The sequence below is a fragment of the Gopherus flavomarginatus genome, chromosome 13 (genome assembly GCF_025201925.1).
Source record: "Gopherus flavomarginatus isolate rGopFla2 chromosome 13, rGopFla2.mat.asm, whole genome shotgun sequence".
Taxonomy (NCBI): domain Eukaryota; kingdom Metazoa; phylum Chordata; order Testudines; family Testudinidae; genus Gopherus; species Gopherus flavomarginatus.
In genome coordinates this window covers 2143133-2160681 of record NC_066629.1, presented here as the reverse complement: position 1 = coordinate 2160681, position 17549 = coordinate 2143133, and positions in this window count along the sequence as shown.

Genomic DNA, 17549 nt, shown 5'->3' with positions numbered 1-17549 from the left:
GGATGCGGGATCGAACAAAAGCACCCCGGGCCCGATGGTCTTCGAGGGCCCGGAGCTCCTCCCGCTTCTCCCGGCACGCTCCGCAGAGGGATGAATCCTCAGGGCTGGTGGCCAGACGCCTCTCCGACTCCAAGACCTCCCGCTCCAACTGCCCTATCGCCGCATCCCTCCGTCGACTGGTGCCCTGAGTGTAGTCACGGCAGAAGAGCCGGGCGCGCACCTTCCCCAGATCCCACCACCACCGCGCCGAGGAAAAGGCGAGCCTCTGCCCTCACCAGGCCAGCCAGAACTCCCGGAAGGATGCCACGAAGCCCGCATCCTCCAGCAAACTATTATTAAAGTGCCAATAGGCCAGCCCCGTGGCTGCGTAGGCCATCTCAACGTTCACCTTTGTTCGGGTGGAGGCCCATCGATTGCACCACTCCCGGCTGGACCGTATTTACCTGTCATGTTTCCACCTTTCACGGGCCTACTCCTCCAGCGTTCGGCTGGCCCCCTTTTCGGATCACCACCTTGCCACCGTGACGGCCTCTCTCTGCGTGGAGAGGCCGTCACAGTGGCAAGGTGGTGATCCGAAAAGGGGGCCAGCCGAACGCTGGAGGAGTAGGCCCGTGAAAGGTGGAAACATGACAGGTAAATACGGTCCAGCCGGGAGTGGTGCAACCGATGGGCCTCCACCCGAACAAAGGTGAACGTCGAGATGTCGTCCGGGTGGTGGTCGCGCCAGATGTCCACCAGGGAGTGGCGTTCGACGATCTCCCGGAGGATGTCCGCGGCGGCCGGGCACTGCTCGGTCCCCGAGTGGTCCCGTTCCTCGAGGGTGGCGTTAAAGTCCCCTCCCAGGACCAGGCATTCACAAGGATCCAGGGAGCTGAGGAAGGCGGATGCCTGCTGATAAAAATGCAGCCTCTCCGGGCCCGATGTCGGGGCGTAAATGTTGACGAGATTAACCACAAGCCCCTCCATGCGGACCCGGAGGTGCAGCAGACGACCCGGCATAGCCTCGGCGACCCTCAGCACCTCGGGCCGTAGGTTGGGGGAGAACAGGGTCGCCACTCCAGCCGCGCAGACCGAGAAATGGCTAAAGTAGGCCCCGTCTCCCCACTCCAGCCGCCAGCTACCTTCAGCGGCCGTATCCTTATGGGTCTCCTGCAGGAAAACCACAGAGTACCCCCTCTCCCGAAGGAAGGAGAGCACTTGGCTCCTGCAGAGACTCATCCTACAGCCCCGGGGGTTAACGTGGCAAAGATGATCGGTGTCATGAGCAGGGCTGGGGGGGATCCTCGCCAGTATACATGCCCACGGTCTCCTCTCCGTCAGGCCACGCAGCAAACCGTGACCTACCCCATAGGTGAGTAAAGAGTCACGGAAGAGGCAGACCCGCTGGTAGGCCGCGGTGGCCTGCTTCCCGGTCCTCTTACTCTCCCCCATGAGGGCCCTCGCAGACCGGAGGATCTGATGGAAATCCGCCCACCGCTAGAGCGCAAGCTGGACCTTGTTACGGGAGCCACGGACGCTCTGAAGGAACTCCCACAGCTCCTCCCTCCTCCGATGGGCTGACGCCATGCGGCCTGCCCCGCTCCCTGGTTCAACAGCAGGTGGCGGAAGGAAAACAGCAGCCCTGATGGGTCGGGACAGGGAAAAACTACTAAGGCCGCTTCCTGCGGGGTGTTCCCAGGGGCGGCACTGGCATCACAGGAGGTAGAGGGGACAAGGACGGGGCTGGCATCAGGGATAGGGCAGGGGACAGGAGTAGGGGCAGGGCAGGGATCAGGAAGAGAATCGGGGATGGGGGCAGAAGTAGGACCCTGAGCCTCAATAGTCGGGCTGCTGGAAGGTGGCCTTTCCTGGTTAGGCTCAGGGATCCAGGGAGTGGAAAGGGGACCCTCAACGATGCCGGGCTCAGCCACTATGGTTTGTGCGGCAGCCCCAGCATCCAGAGAGGGATGGTCCTCAATGGGGTCCTTGCCTGGGAAGGAAGTCAGGTGCTCCACACCCAAGAGAGACACCCCCTCGGAACTGGGTCCCGGCAACAGGGCACCGGCCGTCGCCCCAATGGGTTTGGCAGCCGTTAGCGGGGTGCCACCCGCAGCCGAGCTGATGGAAGACCCCGGGGACCCTCAGAAGTGGGAGCAGAAGCAGCAGTTAGGGGAAGGGAACACGCGGACAGGGGGACCGGGGTGAGGTTGCTCAGATCGAGGCCCGCCGGCAGAGGGTCATCCTCCCGCTGCGTGACCAGGGTCAGACCCAGGGCCTCGATCGCCTCGTAAATGGAAGGGAGATCACCGTCCGTCACCCCGGGCCCTCCCCGCCAGCACCCGAGGCAACGCCCACCTCGGCGCTCACAGCGGCTTCGGATGGTAAGGGGCTGAGAGGGGCTCCCTCGGGGGCCTCCAAGGGGAGGGATCCCAGAGGAGGGGCGCTGTTACCTTCCGGTGCTGACACGGTGTCCCCAGCCGGCACCACAGAACGGGAGTCAAGGGGGGCAAGGCGGAAGGCTCATCATCTGTGCCCCCCTTCCTGCTCTTCTGGGGGAGTTTCCAAATCTGAAGGATGTAACGGGGCCCGAGCCTTCCGCTTGCCCCGCTCCCCCTGCACTAAGGACCAGCCCTCCATGGCATCATCCGGGGGCTGGCTAACAGGCATTGGGTTGAGGGGCAAGGGCGATGGCTCAGGGACTCAGAGAGGCAATGGTGGGGTAGCATAAATGAGGGAGGATTCTCCCTGGAGTGAGCCCTCTCCCACGCCCGGCGGAATCTCCGCCGCACCCTCCTCCACAGTGGTGGACTGAGAAGGAGGAGGAGGGGCAGCTTCGGGTGCCGGGCAGCCAGGGGCATCGGCAATGACAGAGTTGGCACCCTGCCGGGGCTTGGAGGTCCCAGACGCTCCTCCATGCTGGGCCAAGGGGCACTCCCTCCGGACGTGCCCCATCGCCCAGTAGAGGAAGCACCGGGCCTCCCCCGTCAAATAATGCACCCAGTAGTGGGCTCCCTGGTAGGGGACCAGAAAGGACCCCTCAAGCGCCTCTCCGTCTCACACCACCAGTGGCAGTTGAAGCTGCACTTGCTGGCGGAACAAGAGGACGTGACGGAAGGCGGGGTCCTTGCAGCTCAAGGGGAGAGGGCTGATGACGGAGATAGGGCGCCCCAGGGCAGAAAGGGCAGGCAGCAGGGCAGCACTGGGCAGGAAGGGAGGGACGGAGGTCAGGATCAAGTGGACCTCAGGTCTTCCAACGGCTCCTGGGAACGAACACTCCCCCCACCGCCAGGCCCATCTCTACCGCTTCCTGGGCAGCAGCCTCCAATGCCAGGAAGAAGACTACCCTCCCGTACATTTTGGAGACCGCCACGATGGCCATGGGCCCCACCATCCTTGCCAACTCCCACACGTAGGTCTCCACGTGGGGCGAGGAGGGCACCAGGAGGCAATGGATGTCGTGCTTCCTGGTCAAGGTGAGGAAGGGGCCCCGGCCGCTATAGATGGTAGCAGAAACGGCGGTCGGAGGAGCAGCAGGAGGTGGGGGGTGCCACCGTCACCTGGGCATATGCCCTGGGGGCCGGGGGAGGGACACCCGCCGAGCTGGCGGAGGGATCAGTGGGTAGGGATGCCGCGGCTGGTAGTGGGGCTGCGGCAGCGGGGGTAGTCCCTGCCATGGAGGGCCTGGCCTTTTTAGCTGAGCCCTTACCCTTCTTTCCACCCCAACCTTTCCCACTGGCTCGGGGGGCTCCCCCAGAATCGGAGGGGGGTGAGGGACGTGGCAGCAGCAGAGGCCTCCTCCGGTACTCACTGCCACCGGTGCCTCAGCGCGGGTGGTGGCAGGTGGACTGGCAGTGGCAGTCAAGGTAGAGGTCTGGAGAATGGACACGGGGTCATGTGGAGGAGGGGTGGTGGGAGCATCGCGAGGGGTCTCCCCCGCCGCATACCCTGCCACAACGAGAGCAGGGAGGGGGACAAACAGCAAGGGGAGGGGAAGGAGAGGAGGCGACCACCCCTTCCCGCGAGGCTGCAGGCAGGGGAGGAGGGTGCCATAAAGGGAAGGCTAAAGGGGCGTGGGGAGCAACCAAGGACCTAGGGGCGGGAGGGTGTCAGGTTACCGACTCAGAGGGGAATTTCAGCTCCTCTAGCTGCACTAGGGGATCGGGGGGGGGGATAACAGCATAGGGGGGTGCAATGAACAAGGGCAAACTCAAATGGGGGAAGGGCAGAAGCGCATGGGAGGGTGCATGGGCACACGAGGGGAGGGGCCAATCAGGGCTGGGGGATCACAGGGTAAGGGGGGAAGGGCGAGCTGGGAATGGGGTGGAAGGACCATGGGACTAGCGGCAGGACTGGAGCTGAACAATCAGTGCCACAGAGGGAAACGGGTGGGGCAGACAAATAAGGCAAAGGAAAGGGGCCAGTCCAGGGGGCAGGGGGGGTGCACCCACGAGCACTTGTGCAAAAAGTCAATGGTTGGCTGTTGCTGCTGCAGGCCCAAATGGTGGAAGTGGGCGCGGTGAGCCAGGTGAGCAGCTCAGTCCCAGAGGCAGGAGGTCGAAGCAGAAGGAAAACACCCAACATGGGTGGTAGAGGGGGTAACAATGGTGGTGGGGGTGAAGGGGACACAGATGGACCGGAGGCAGGCTCCACGCCACACCCCTGGTGCCCCAACAGACACAATCCAAAACCCCACCACAAGAGCACAGTCCAAAAAATAATCAGTCCAGAAAAGCCCCCTCCACAGTGGTCGTCAGAGCCATTATGCAGTCTCCTAGCAGCGGGTGGCCCTCTTCTACTCCTCCTCCTCCTCCTCCTCCTCAGGGCTCCAACAGCTCCCCAGCAACAGCCACAGTAGCTCCAGGTGGTGGTGGTCTGGTGTCCAGGCAGGAGGGACCACGCTCAGAAGATGGTGGTAGTGGTGGTGGTGTCCTCAGTAACAAGGGCTGGAGCTGGGGTCCCTCACTCCCCTCCTCTCTGGGAAGCAGGCCAGCAGCCCCTCGCCAAGGGCTGTAGGTGGAGTAACAGCAGCAACCGAGGGGGGGGGAGTCTATTAGCCAGCCAGTAAGCAGATAGCAAAGAAAGGGGGTGGGTGGTGCTGTCTAGCCCAGCCAGGGGAGCAGCTGGAGCAGTAACAGCAGCAGCAGCAAAGTCCCAGGGCCCAGCAGGAACAGCAGCAGCAGCCCTCTCCCTCCTTCCTCTACAGCAAAGCCGTAGAAGGGAGATTTACTGGCCCCAGGAGAAGCAGTTTTCTGTTCCCTGAGTGACCACAGCAGTGGCTGCTCCAGGATAATGAGAAGCCTCACCTGACTCCAACTAACCTGCTAAGAGTCAGGTGAGGCTGTTAAGCACCTGATTTTAATGAAGGCCCCTCTGATGCTATAAAAGGGCTCACTCCAGTCAGGCCAGAGGGAGCCAGAGGAGAGGAAGTGTGTGAGAGGAACTGGGAGCAAGAGGTGTGCAAGAAGCTGAGAGTGAGTAGGCACACTGCTGGAGGACTGAGAAGTACAAGTGTTATCAGACATCAGGAGGAAGGTCTAGTGGTGAGGACAAAGAAGGTGTTGGGAGGAGGCCATGGAGAAGTAGCCCAGGGAGTTGTAGCTGTCGCACAACTGTACCAGGAGGCACTCTAGACAGCTGCAATCCACAGGGCCCTGGGCTGAACCCGGAGCAGAGGGCATGCCCGGATTCCCCCCCAAACCTCCCAACTCCGGATCAGACACAGGAGGAATTGACCTGGACTGTGGCTTCTACCAGAGGGGAAGTTCTCTGGGCTGTTTCCCAACCCACAGGGTGAATCTGTGAGGTGAGAAAATCCGCCAATAAGCAAAGGACCCACCAAGCTAGAGGAAGAAGTTTGTCACACCTTGTTGTGTACAGATTTGTCCATCTACTTCCAAGTTATTAAGCTCGCTCAGCATGTGTTATTACTATTACTGAGAATATAACCTAGCCCCTTTACCTTAAAATTCAGTGGATAAAACGCAAAAATGCATCTATTCTGCACCAGTTCAATTCTATATTTCTTCAAAAGCATTATTCAGAATTTAAAACAGATTTGAAAGCAACTTCAACAGAAATTTTTTCTGGGACAAAGAGGTACAGATGAGATACTTCCTTTGTCTTCCCCAAATGCCACTACTTTGTTCATTTTTCAGAAACAAGTACAAGAAAATATCCCACACGTGATTGAGCCCTCCAGCCTTGCATAACAGTGGTCTGACCCTCTGCACTGCAGCTCAGTATCCTGTCAATAAATTGCAACCTCAACTTTTTAAAGTCGGCATTCTTATCATGATTAAGTTTCTGCCAAAGGGTTTATTATAAGAAATTTGTATACAAGTTCATCTCCAATTTCTTGAAATTAAAGTTCTCTGCTTTTACAAACCATGTTAGACTTGTCTGTACCACGAGGAATGAAATTAAATCTGGGAATTTGTTTAAGTGTTATGAAAGCCCTTTTAGTGAGAAGATTAACATATCTTGTAAAACTAGATTAGTTATTTGACCTTATTACTTTTAATCTGCACCATAACATGTTGGAGAGGACAGGAGGGGATTTTTTTTAATCCAACTGGTTCAAATGTAATCCAATTGAGACTACTTCATTTGTTTCTTAATTTTTAATGTAATACTTGGATAGCATACTTTGTTTTGCGTTTAGGAGGTTCCATTCAAGAAACTTTGGTTATATGTTTATTATTATTAACCCCGCATTTCAAATACAATTTTAAAAAGCTTTGTCTACACTACGCAGCTTTTAGCGACATTCCTGTGCCACTACAGCCGTGCTGCTAAAAGTCGTGCAATGAGTGACTCCTGCCGACAAAGCACTGCTCACCCTGGTGCTTTTCATCGGTAAAACTTCTGCTGTTTGGAGGTGTGTGTGTGTGTGTTTTTAACACTGCTAAATGAAAAAGCTTTGCCAACCAAGTTCCAGTGTAGAAAAAGCTAAAACTATTATTCTTTTTTTCTTCTAACTGATCCAGGAAGCAACTTGAGGCTACAAGGTGATACCACAACTGTTCTTTAATGCTTCTTATAGCACTATTACTATCAGTGATTCTCACAGCACTATTACTTTGCACTACATAAACTTCAACATTCACATAAGTTATTTTCTTTGTTTCAGACAGACAGACCAAGTGAAGTTGAAGTAAAAGGGAAGTTACCTTTTGGGGCCATATATTTGATCTGGAGGTGGCTCCCTCCAGGGGAACGTACTTAACATGCAAGACTACAGATGGCAGGCAGCAGGACTCTCAGTAAAGACATCCAGTTCATATTGGAGTCATGAAATACTGCTTTTATTACACAACAGGAAGCCATACAGAGATATCAGATATCGACATGGGTTGACTTAAGTTTTCAGTCATGAGTGGAGCCATCTGATGCAGCTTATTTGGAAGTAGATACAGTGCCTTACTCTTCACTAGAGCATGGTAAAGTTGATGATTGAAATGATACTTCAAGTGTTTTCCATCCAAATTTTCAATGTAATATCAACGTTATATAATTTTATTCAAATAATATCCCGTTTTTTTTGCGTCTTTGCTTTATGCACATCCTCAACTCACACGGAGGAGGAAGGCTGGACAACAGGTGCTTACAATGTCTTACACTAAGTCCAAGAAACTCAATATCACAATCACCTGTCAAAGAAGTTATTCCATTTATAAAAATAAGTGGATTTATTCTAAAGCATTGGTAACTGCTCAGACTTCAGAGTAACAATCATTCTTCATTTGTGCTTTCCCACCACAATTGCTACTGCTCCCCTTTCCTTAGGAGCCATCAACTACATAAGGCCAATATTTTTCTTTACAACATCCACATGTCTCAATCCATATGTCTGATGCATCAGTATGGGACATATTTCAATAGCAGTCATATCTAATACACAGAATGTGCATTAGTCATGTACTGAAACCAGACAAGCTAGTAGCAGTCAAAGGGCCTTATTTCCACTATGTCGTAAGCCAATAACACCCTTCAAAACTCTCCTTTATTAAAATGCTGATTGTGTATTTAAATGGAAAATTCATCTTTTGTTTTCATGAACACTCACCTGGTCCATGTAATTCCGCGGGCGGTGGATTTGCATCAGCATTACACTGGAGCTGAACATCCTCTCTTCCAATAAACCAATTTCCATCATACCCAGTTACCAAAACTTCAGGGGCATCTATAAAATATGAGTCATTTCACATTCCAGTATTCAAAGTACATTACTAAAAAGGAGACACATTGCTTAGAATGATATGTCTACATGTTGTATTTAACTAACAGTATGGCAGTGCTTAATCTCCAACGAGCAATGGTAGTTCTACCTGGAAAGCTTAGTAAATTACACGTAAATTCAGTTGGCATCGGAGGCTTAACATGAAGCAAATAAGTGGGCCCCATAAGTTTTTAGTTTTTTAACTGAAACAAGCAGAGATAATTATATAGTCTTTATGTCAACAATGCCAATTTTTAGCATGATGCAGTGCTAACTTCAATAGTTAAAATATACCAAATTCTGTGAATTCAAAAAAATTCATTTACACGGTGGTAAATGATGAATTGCACATACGACATGAGTAACTTCTGGCTAATGACTTATACTGTAGTAGGTACCTGCACTGTGCCTATGTTAATACTTCTAGTCAAACCAACAAGGAACTTTAGCATATTCTGTGTTTAATTTTTTTTTCCCCAAAGGACTCAACAAGCAATGAATGGTGATAATGGCATCAATCTGAATCCCATCTTCCCAACTTCTTTCCAACCCTCAGTACAAGAGCTTTGCCCACAGAATCTCACACTAACCCAGCTCTAGAAAATGTCTGACAGTTTTAAATACACACTTATTGGAAAGCTTCAACTGGGATGCATGGGGCAAATTCACGGTATTCTACAACACAATGTAAACATGCAGATATAATTGACACACCAGTTGAAAGGATCCGCTACAGTAAAAAGTAAAGGTATAGCACACTTAAGTAATATGAGGTCAGAATTCAGAGTAGGATAGTTGTGATCAGTCCAGGTAGCAGGCTCAACTACTTCCTCTAAATGCAGGTGGCACAAAGGGTGAAAAGGAAAGCAGGACTTGAAATCTCTCTCTCTCTCTCTCTTCTCACTGAAGCCACAGCTTTCCAACTCTTATACTGTTTAGTGTTATTAATTTATGTTTGAGGCATGTTATGGATATTGGTTGTTGCTACTGGGCTAGGCCAGAAAGGTTACATTATAGAGACAGGCAATTTCCTATTAGGCTGGTCTCTCTTTAGCTATTGTTATCAATAATGTAAGGATGCAGCTTTTTTCTCTCCAGACTGTGCACTAATGCAAACGACATGTAGGGAGTAGCAGTTTAAAAACTGGTAGTCTTCCTCAATAGGAGTGCCTCAATATTCAGTTAACCTGCATTTTATATTTACACATAAAAAAACCACCTTATGATAACATCCTTCCTTATTCGCGTATCAGGGCACAGGGTCTGGATGGAGTATTAACATTTCTCACAACATGCTTCTTATTCTTACATTTATTTATGACCACTCCAGTACAATACTCTACTCAGTTCAAGTGCAAAGATTCAGAACTCAGTTGAAGACTCTTAGTATACGTTGAAACAAAGCACTAAGCAGAACTGCTTCTCTATTCATGCTCAGCACAATTTTAAAGAACTCTAGGCAAGTTCTCATGAGTATGAAGTCCTGTATCTTTTTATAATTTGTTTTGGAAGGTGTTAACGTTTCTTCGTTTCTAATACTGAGGAAAAGATGAATAACATAAGCTAAAGTTCTTTCCAGATTCAATTATAGACATTAAAACCAGCCAATCCTCCAATACAGACTATTCTAAAATTCAGAGGGGTAGCCGTGTTAGTCTGGATCTGTAAAAGTATCAAAGAGTCCTGTGGCACCTTATAGACTAACAGACGTATTGGAGCAGGAGCTTTTGTGGGTGAATACATACTTCGTCAAAGTGGGTATTAGCTCCTGCTCCAATACATCTGTTTGTCTATAAAGTGCCACAGGACTCTTTGCTGCTTGTTCTAAAATTGTTAAAAGTTCATTGATTGAATAGCACATACTTGTATTTCAAAAATGTTCTTTATAATTCTTACAAGTTGTTAACAGTGGGTTTACTTGATAGGATACTGTAAGGCTATGTTAAAGGAGGTTGTGTATTACTTGGAATAAGTCATAATTTCAGTCTTTTAATACCATTTCAAATGTTTCCTGATTCCATGTTAACAATTTTACTATTAACGGCACTCTCAGACCGTACATTTATTTATTATGGTATTTCCCCAAGATGACTGAAGGCAAAAAATCAAGAATTATACTAGAGTCTCAACATCATTCCCAACCCGAATGCACCAAATCGATTGCCAGTGGTAACTATAAAAAGAAACAGTTGTTTAAATTTACTGAAAATTCTCTTTTGGTCATGTATTTATGCCACCAACTAGTAACTGGCGGTAAATATTTAATTTTTTGAGAGAGCAGATTACAGCAAGGGGCCTGATGTTCAGTAAGGAGAGAAAGTATCTTTAAAATATTTTTACCACTCAGTTGCTTTTCTGAAGTAGTAATTAAGTTGCTCTAACCCATCAATATTTTCTGAGATCTACATCCCACACTTCCTTTCCCAGTCTCCTGCACACCCATTACTGTGTTATAGTTTGTGTTTCAAAATGAATGACTGAAGCTAACATTTTGAATCCTCAGGAATCCCAATATGTTCTGGACTTTTGAAAATTCTGGTCATATATTTGACAGCCCAACTTTAGGCATCCATTTTGGGTTACCTGGACTGAAGTTTGTAACAGCACATCAAAATGACCAACACAGCATACAATGTAAGGTTTTAAGAAATTCAACTTCTTTATGGCAAGTTACAAGTTATTCTTCAATGGGGAGAAACTGACTGGAATTTAATTTTGGGGGCAACTCTTGTCAAAGTCAGCAGGCCATCAGAGCACCGCATTATTAGTGGTCAATCTAGGGAGATATGCTAAGGCCATGTCTTCAAACTGCAGTTTGGACTATGGGAATGTGAAAAGGACTGCACACCAAGTGCTGTACTTCTACTCCCCTGCGTGGATGCTGTGGGTGTAAACGAAGAGATTCCTAAATTCACACTAACGTAGTCCTGTTTTAAGAACCTCTTAATTCACACCCACAGTATCCACATGGGGCAGCTGCAGCTCAACACTAGGCATGCAATGACATTCACACTCCCACAATCCAAACTGCAAGGCATTGTAAACAAGCCCTACATTTGTTAGGGCTCTAATCTGTGACCATCAGGACAGAGTTTTTCAAGCAGCCAGAAGTTCACCAGCAAAGGGCTAGAAAGAGGTCTTTTCTTGTTGTATTTGTTAATGAACTGAAATTGAAATAGTACATGTGCCACACTTTTTCCTTGTGATATGCTAACAATAGTAAAGATGCAGAATCCAAAACAATCTGGTCACATACAGAAACTTATTTGCTGCAATAAAGACACAAACATTGCTAACAGATTAAAGCTCTGCAAATTTCTACAGCTGAGATAGAAGGTGCAGTTATGAAATTATAAAGATAATTATTAGGGTTAAATAAGGAGGGGGGCTTGGTAATTTATCATCTTCTATCACTTGTTTCTTTTAGGGACGTCAAGTTTAACAAATATATATACAAAGAAAATGAACTTCCAAGTGGAGGGATTCTCAAATTATCCACGCTATCTCTAACACTCTCAGTAGTGTAGTGAGTGATCTGGTTAAGCATAGTTACCCCATAACATTTTTCAACACTGACGTTCTTTGGGAATATCATGACTTGTATTATTCTAAGTGTGAAAGAAATGGCAACCATCATTTCAAGTATTTTTAAATACCTCAATTCTTGTCGACAGGGCCGCCCAGAGGATTCAGGGGGCCAGGGGCAGGGCCAGGTCTTCGGCGGCAAGTCAGTGGCGGGTCCATCTCAGAGGGAAGGACGCACCATTGAATTGTCACCAAAGAATGAAGTGGCGGTGGTAGAGCAGCCTAAGTGCTGCTGATCGCGGCTCTCCTTGCCCTCGCCGCTTGCGGCACTTGTACTCACCAGGTGGCATTCCGAGGCTTTGGCAGCACTTCAGCAGTGGGTCCTTCACTTGCTCTAAGTCTTCCGCTGCACTGAAGGACCCACTGCCAAACACCTGGCGCGAGTGAAGTGCCCGCCACTGAAGTGCCGCTGAAAAACCGGGGCGGCTCCTGGGGCCCCTGTGGGGCACAGAGCAAATTGCCCCACTTACCCCTCCCTCTGGGCGGCCCTGCTTGTTGAATGGGAAAACAGATTTTGCTCATAACAAGTCCTTGTAAAGCTTCAGAGGAGGAACTGAATTTTCAGCTTCAACATCTGAGTATTAGTCACATTTGTTAAAAAATAAGGATCCATGAAGAAACATAGGAGGAATCTGAATGGGTAATTAAGTCAAGTTAATTAAAAGGTAAGCGGCAATGTGTCACAGCAAGTAAGGCAACTGATTGGGTCTCGGGAGCCCTGGGTTCTATTCCCAGCTCAGCCAGTGGCCTGCTGCAAATCCTTGGTCAACTCATATCACCTCTTCCTAGCTCTGTCTCTCCCATCTGTGTGATGGGGCAATGATACTGACCGTCTTTGCACACTGCTTGCAGATCTACTGATGGAATGTACTCTAAGGCCTAGTTGTCATAGGACAGACCAGCAGCTATAAAAGCAACAGTTAACTTGTTGTATACTTACATAGTATGTCCAACGTGTAAGGATATCTCAGCTCCTTTTCCAAAGCCGGATGCCTCACAACACAACTTATGCGTCTTCCTCTGGAAAATTTGGTGGGTATGAGTTTGTACTGACTGACAATTGTCACGGTTTCATTTGGAAATAAAGTAGAACTGGATTCCACTTCTCCAAGACCTCCTTCCCAATCAATATCTGCAGCAGGTTTTCCAGTGGCTGCTGTACAAATGGCTGCTACTGTCTGATTTTCACCATCTATTAAAGAGTTTGGTCCCTTTGTTAGGCTCACAATGGGTTCAACTATTGAAATAAAAAAAAAAGAAGTACGTTTTCAGTCAAGACCGAAAAGTTCCATTAACCTCACTTCAGTTCCTGCATGTACATTTTATCCCCAATAGCTTACAGCGACTAACTCATTTTCAAGGCAGATTTGTTAACCAGCAGGTAAAGTTGACGACACAATGCATACTTAAAAGTAATCTGGACAACTGACAGCTCTGACATCCCTGTGCTGCACATTGCCAGGATGGACTGATTTAAAATCAAAGTGATAGAAGTCAGATTTTAATCAGCAAGTAAGAAATCTTGTTTTAAATCATTTCTTTTAATCTAGCTTTGTATCTGTACTTTATTCCCCCCCCCCCCAAAGTAAGGTTGATGCTCATTCGTTGGTGACCATTAAAACATGTGAAGTGCAACGAAATACAGCCTTTAGGCTACATTTGGTGGGATTGATTTAACTAACCAGGAAGACACACTATACTTTACACATTTACTTAAGCAATTCTGTAGTTTAACTTACATGTATTCAGGTTTTTTTTTTTAATAAATATCATAGAAATGTATGATGCACTTATTTACAACTACACATATCCAGTGTGGTTAGAACCCAAATCTTCGTTGTTCTGTACTTCAAGTGCTATCACCTAACTAGTTTCATAGATACCAGGGTGAGGTTTTTTTTTGTTTGTTTAGGTTTTGGTTGTTTGTGGTTAAAGAGAAAGTAGTACTAAAGATTCTTGCTCCACAAACTATTAAACAAATCAGACCCCATTATGTCCTTCAGCCTCTCTTTGGTAGTTAACAGTGTGACTTGCAGCATTACGCTCTGGCCACAAAACATTCTTTTCACTTCTCTTCATTTTTCTCTTTTTTTAAATATAGCTATCAAGATAATCAACACGCAAAAACTCAACATCAGGAAAGATCTGAGAGATGCCCAAGAATCAATGACGTCCAGGAGATTGGACTCGTATACACTAAGGGAAGCCTCTGAGGAAATCAAACTTTAAGTGCAAGGAAATTGAGTCTACTTATGAATGTGAAGCCAGTTACAAATAAGAGATTGGTTTGACTCACAGGCTGCAAGGTACTAACAGGGAATATCCAACTGCCCAAAATTTTGTGAACTCAGGTGTCCAGAGCATCTCTACTGCAGTTTATATTTAAAAGAAAATAATTCTTAAAGTAGTTAGTATTAACTTAAAGTCTATTTCTATATTTTATTTATGAATAAGGTACAATTATGCATCCACCCAGTGAATACAGTTAGTCACCCACCAATTCTTGACTGAACGTAGAATTCTTACTTAATCCAAGTGTAGTCTACTGTCTAAATAATGCCACTTGTTGATTCAGAGGTTAGCAACTTTGTATAGTAACTCGAGTTCTTCAAGGTGCATCCCCCTACATGCACTCCACTTCAGGTACATCTTTGACATTTTTGGTAGCAGTGCCTGTTCAGCACACGCAGATGGCTCCAGACCATCTCATGTCCCGTCTTAAGAATACAGGAAGCAGTGCAGGCAAATAGCCCTCAATTCCTTCGCTATCACCAAAAGACAGACTGCAAAGCAGAGGGGGAAAAGGGCAAACAGTAGAGCACCTATCAAGACATCTCTAAGAACTCCAGTTCCTGTAAAATTAAACCATCTTTCCTTTCTCAAGTAGTGACCTGATGGGTGCTCCACTTCAAGCAACTGCCAACCAGCATCCAGAGGAGGGAGCAGCTTTGGAGTTAGATTTAAGACTGCTGACAAAACAGCACTGTCATTAGCACTACCTAATCTGGAAGTCTGTACCAAGACATATTGTTTGGAAAAACTGAACTGGTGATCAAGTTGCGACTCTGCAAATTTCAGTGACTTGCACACTTTTCCACACACAGTGCCATAGAAGTGGACCGAGATCTAGTTGAGTGGGCAATTACTCTAGAAAGGGACAGAACATTAGTGAGCTTATAACTCCTCAGAATATCCCCAGAAACGCATGTTGAAGTCTTTTGGGTGGAAAGTGTATATTCTTCTGATCGAGCCACAAAAGAAACAGTCAGAGTTTCTAAATGGTCTGGCTCTGTCCAGATACAAAGCTAACATCCTTCCAACATTCAGAGTATGGAATGCAGATTCTTCCCTGGACTGGTGTGGCTGGGAAATGGAGCAGGGAGGGGGAACTACACATACAGAGGAAGGTATACGGCCTGGTTAGTGCAGAAATGGAAGAATGGTTTAGGTAGAAGTTTGAGATGAGGCTGTCATGAAACTTTTTCCTTAATACTGTAAAGTGGCTCCAATATTAATGCCCCTAATGATCGGGCACAGGTGCAGAAGTGATGCCATTTTAATAGGAAAGGGGAATAGAAATCAACTACTGTAGCTAGAAGCACAAATGAAGGTTCCATGAAGCTGTTAAGGACCAAGTTCAAGCCTCGTACCAGAGTAGATAAATTTATTCCCGCAAATAAGGCCAATTGGTGCTTTAATGAACTCTGTCATTGTAGGGTACGCAAATACTGAACCTCCCCACCCTCATCCCTGGTAAAGTTGTGATTACTACCAGATCTTTGGCAGAACTCAAGCTAAGGTCTGACCTTCTTAATTCCAAAAGATTATCAAGAACTGCAAAGAGAGGAATGAGTAGGAAAAACTGCCAGTGAAAACACCAGTGATGAAATCTCTACTTTTCAAAGTAGCTAGCTCTGCTCCAGATCTTTCTGCTGTTTAACTGGATCTGCTGTACCTCTGTCAAGTATTCACTAGTCCTCAAGAACCATCGAGGAGTCAAGCTCTGGGAGGAAGAGTGCCCAGAACTGTGGGATAACAAATGGGCAATAACTGGAAGGAGAAAGGACAAAGTGAGACAAATCAATTAACGTCTCTTGGCCAAGTTGGTGCAATTAGGACAACCCTGGCTTTGTCCCACTTGATCTTGTTCAGCAGACTTTGGGGGCAGTAGTGTTGATAAACATGCAGAGAGAAGGCCCTTTGTCCAATAGGTGAGAAATGCACTCCTATGACCTGATGATCTCCTCCTCTCCCCTACACAGAGCAGATGTTCCAAACTATTTTCACAGCGGTTGCAAAGACGTCCACTTCCAGGAATCACCAGGTTATGAAAATATGCTTGAGTCGCAGAGTTGCACTCCCACCTTCAAACCTGGGAGAAGTCCCTGCTCAGGTTGCTGGCTCAGGTGTTTTGTACACCTGGAAGGTAAAAGGGTGAGATGACCTTGTTCTTCATTGCACACCAGTTCCATAACTTCACTGGTTCAGCACAAAGGGATGCTCAGCACAGCATCTTGCCCCTCACTTCATGTCTTATATAATACCACCAATGCAACATTGTCTGTCATGACCATGACAGACTGGTTCCTGAGGAAGGGAGTAAGGTGTATTCAGGCATTCCTGGCTACTCTTGATTCCAGGAAGTTGATATGGGGACAAGTGCTAGGCACATCATTTGTGCTGAGCAGTGTCTCCCACGTCATGAGGAATAAGCTTAAGTTATAGTAATCACAGGAGGTTGGGTGAAGGGAACTCCTGCACATACTTTGGACAGGTCCCTCCACCAACCGAGCCAACCCAATACTCAATGAGGGACAGATACAATCTTGCCTAGACTGCGCTTGTTCTGAGCCACCCCTGCAAGCAGAAACCATATAACTTGACATGCTGCATCCCAAAAGGTATAAGCTGCCATGTGTCTTAACCAGACAATTTCTTGACAGTCTGTGGAATTAATTCAGATAAGTGTTGTTTGTTAGTATCAAATCTGTACCTGGTAAATCATGATACAAAAATACTCAAGGGTAGAGAAAGTTCAGCATGGTGGGGTTTGCATGCGGAGAGCTAGGGGGTTCTGGGTGTACTGGTAAGGCTTAAAGGGGGTGTCTGGGTATGGGAGGTCTGGATGCACAGGGGTTGGGGGGATGGGGGAGCAGCTGCTTGTAGTGACCTCTCCCCTCACAGTTGAGGAGTGATGGGGGTAGGAAGCAGGGGAGGATGCTGAGATGCCGGCAGCCAGGGGGAGGTTTCTGGGGGTGGATCTGAGACAGCTCCAGTCACTCCTTGCAGTTGAAGAGAAAGTCTCGTCCTCTCCTGTCTCCAGACTAGACGGGACTAGCAGCAGATCCCAGCTCAGGGTTGGAGCCACTGGATAGGGTGTCCCCAGCCCTGGGGTGATTTACCTCTCCACCGGCTGCTCTGGGTGCCTGAAATGATCTACCTGCGCAGCTAGGGAGTGGTTTGTGACTGCTCTTGCAGCTTCTCTTTGCTTCCCTGCCAGAAAGTCATTTTTCTGCAGGGAAGCAAATAAATCTGCAGGCATGAATTCTGTGTACTTGCACAGAAGGGGCCCTCAGCTGGAGGGCCAACTTTGCCACTAATTTTCCTTCATTTACTAAGGCCTAGAGCTGGGCCTTGTCATCTGCAGGACACTTGTACTTAAGCTCTGCCAGCCTCCTGTACGTGGTGAAGTTGTATTGCAGGAATACTTCCTCTGGCGGTTAGGCAAGTCTCTACATCCTGAGTCCACGGGTGCCCATTGAGATTC